Here is a 3,854-nt window from a genome sequence, read left to right as displayed (position 1 = left end):
GTAATACTCACCTCTAGCTATACGTTGTAAACATATGATAAAACATTACGTGGACGTGTGTAGAGAATAAGAAGTGTTTGTAATACTCACCTCTAGCTATACGTTGTAAACATATGATAAAACATTACGTGGACGCGTGTAGTGTTTGCCATACTCACCTCTAGCTATACGTTGTAAACATACGATAAAGCATTATGTGGATGTGTGCGTGGGATAACGAGTGCTGCTGTCACGCAAGTCTCAAACTACGAGGTAGGAACTGGTAGATGATCCTTTTTTCTGGCTCACTAGATTGTTGTATAAGCTTAGAATTAGCACTTCCTGTAGCGATAAATTGGTATGATCATAAAAGAGTTGGTGGTCGACGTTAACGAGACTGCGCGTAAAGGCAGAAAGAAAAAAAAATAGCAACGGAAGTGTTTTTAAAAACAGATCTGCGTGTTATAGTTTGTTATAACAATGTTCTGTTTAGTTATTCATATAAAGCCCCCCCCTTTTCTTTTCATAACCAGATACAAATGGGCTTAAAAAGACACAAAAATACATATCTAGAATCTCTTAAAGTCAACATGCTATTACTAACGACCATGTTTTCATTAAATACAATTTAGTAATGTGGAAACCAACTGACAATGAATATTCATATATATATGTATATACAACTTTATTATTAAGCTGTATTTCTAGCGATTACGTTGCACACGTTGTTCGCACATTCCAGATGCGTCACGCTCATCCGATTGTTATGACAACCATTAAAACATCCTCAAGGTACAGCAGATCAGATCTAATTTTGGTATATTGTGTTAAACAACACTGTAACATTAGTTCCTCATCAGTTTGGTACCTTCAGCATCGAATTTGAGAGGAAAAACAAAATAACGAAAACAACATCATGAGGCATCAAATCTCACGCACTGGCCAATTTCAAGGAGTTCAAGTTTGTTATACTTAGTAAAATTTAAAGAAACTATTAATATCTTATATTGTGATATTTTAGACAATGCCTGCCTACATCTATTGAATTCTATGGGGTTAAGTACTATACTAATTTCAGCATGATGATGTGTCGTGTTGTACAAAACATCTTAATCCAACTGTGGCTTCAAATGAACAACATCTACCTTGATCGTCTTAAAACCTCCATCTGAGCTCATCTCAACCATCTTGTTCGGCTTAAAAACCTCCATATGAGCTCATCTCATCCATCTTGATTGGCTTAAAACCTCGATATGAGCTCATTTCATCAACCTTGATCGGCTTAGAACCTCCATCTGATCTCAGCTCATCTACCTTGATCGACTTCAAACCTCGATCTGAGCTCAGCTCATCTACCTTGATCGGCTTAAAACCTTGATCTGAGCTCATCTCATCTACCTTGACCGGCTTAAAACCTCGATCTGAGCTCAGCTCATCTACTTTGATTGGCTTAAAACCTCGATCTGAGCACAGCTCAACTAACTGCCTGGAACGTTTTGGAACTCTGCTTGGGGTGGCTTTTCCACCAGATATATGGCAAGCGTAAGTAATACCTGCCACGCAGTAAACTAACCGCTGTTTTAAAAACATTTTCGAAATAAAATTCTATCACCACACGTAGTGGTGAATATCTTCCATGAAACTAGTCTCCAAATACTATGTGCACCACTAACGTAAGTAAAGATATGTTAAAACAGTGCATTCAGGAAAACTATTTACAGCAATAGTTTCTATCTGATCTCCATCCAGAGTTTAAGGACGAAGGGTATACTAGAAACCCTGTTACACCAAGTCACATTGATTAAACAAAATATGGTAAAAATTCCATTCCTACATAAGGTATTATAAAAAAAAACACTAATCAATTTTTTAAGCCAGTCATCAAAGTCGCCTTATTGTCAGGGGCGCTGCTACATTCCCAAATTCTGAATATATCAATATTAACTTCAGATCAGAGCAGGCTATCTAATTAGTTAATTAAATATCCTGTTATTACGTTCTTATTTATAAAGAGTAGAATACATTGTTTCACCAGTTCGGTACCCTCGCTTTTAGCGATACTTTCGGCCGTAAATCCAACCTAAACATAAATGCTTATTTATTTGTTGAATTCTTGCGCAAATAAAGTCGGAGACTATCTATGCTAGTGGTTCTTAATTTAGTAGTGATATACTAGAGGGGTGGCAACTAGTTAACACCACCCACCGCCAACCGTTGGAATACTTTTTACAAGCGTATAGTAGGATTAAATTATGGCTGAAAATGCGAACACGTTCGGTGAGGAGTTTCGATCCCGCGAGTCGAGAGCCCTAACCACCAGGCTAAGATAAATGAAAATGCTTAAAGTGCCAGAGTCATAAATGGATTCTGATTGTTGTTATCCTGTAATAAAGTTATGCTATATCTGCAATGCAAGAAAACAGGTTCACATTGATGTCTATTCCTCGCAATTAATAGGCCTTAGCTAGTGTTAATAACTGTTGTAATTGCGTAATTCTGGTCACATTTATATGACCAAAACTATTTATCTGGTTGCTTCGCGTATCCTGGTTAAGAAGTAACTACTAGTCTATATTCTATGTAGCCCCCCCCCCCAGTGGCACAGCGGTATATCTGCAGACTTACAACGCTAGAATCCGGGTTTCGATACCCGTGGTGGGCAGAGCACAGATAGTCCATTGTGTAGCTTTGTGCTTTATTACAAACAAACTATATTCTATGTATAAATCTACAAAAGATTGAAAGATTTGTTTTTATTGTGCAAGAAAGTAAGAAGAGATAGTAATGCTACCATAGATCCACGTGCAACTCCCAATTAAAACTCACCTTAGCACAAAAATTAAGCATTTCTAGCATCTGTTCATTAAGAGTTTTATTCCCACCAAATAATTCTGAATGACCTGTAAATAATCATTTGTCATTTCCTTTGAGGCTTCATTATAGGTTCACACATTGATTACTTATAAATAAAGCTAGCGTTGTTACAGCTTCAAATACGGTTAATTAGTGTGAGACCGTAGACTCGACAGCGTTGTCCCAAATATTGAAAATTAAGGCCATTAATCATATTCTTCATTACTTTAGACAGTTCCCCATTGTTATGTCTATGAAACTTTGCTGTAACTGTAAATTACATAAACAAACGAGTGCGTGTAAGCAATATGGATTTCGAAACGCCATTTTCAGACTATTAAATATTCCTAACTATGCCCGACCCTTTCTAATGCCGTGTTCAACATACAGCCTTCAAATTAATTCACTAGGTGGCTTTATAATGGTTTTTCGTTTGCCATGTGGCTGCATATAAACTTATCGTGTATTTTGAATGCACTCGATTTAGTCAAATATACTTATACAGATACCATAAGTTAAGACCCTACACCTCGTACTCCACTACACTACACTCGTACAATCCTTCGGACTGTCAAGCGATATTATGCTGCCAGATATCTGGTATACTTACAGACTTTAGGTTGAGTCATTTAATAACACGAAAATTGTGCAGCGATTTCTTTATAACTTATGTTTATTTATATATAATATCCAAACACAACATACAAGTCAAACGTGGCGTGATTGTACGGGCTGCAGATAGAGGAACCTAAAGTATAAAAGGTGATTTCGCTGAACAAGTTTTACACTTTCATCTGTTGGTGCGTTATAAAGGCGACAGTCAATCTCGTTATTCCACTCAAAGATCCGGACAAAACTCTTCTAGAGGCCGGTGCTACCCTCTCTCCTTTTGGTCAGTTGTTTAAAACTGGTGACAACTATACCTGAGCCTTAGGGGGTTTCTGACGCCTAGCTCGCGTAAACGTAAGGTGTTGTTCAGGTTGAAAATTTCTAACTTTGTTTCTTGATAGTTAAATACGTCA

This window comes from Limulus polyphemus, unplaced genomic scaffold (assembly GCF_000517525.1).
Source record: "Limulus polyphemus unplaced genomic scaffold, Limulus_polyphemus-2.1.2 Scaffold2474, whole genome shotgun sequence".
In the NCBI taxonomy this organism is placed as follows: Eukaryota; Metazoa; Arthropoda; class Merostomata; order Xiphosura; family Limulidae; genus Limulus; species Limulus polyphemus.
Note: the sequence above shows the minus strand (reverse complement) of the source record.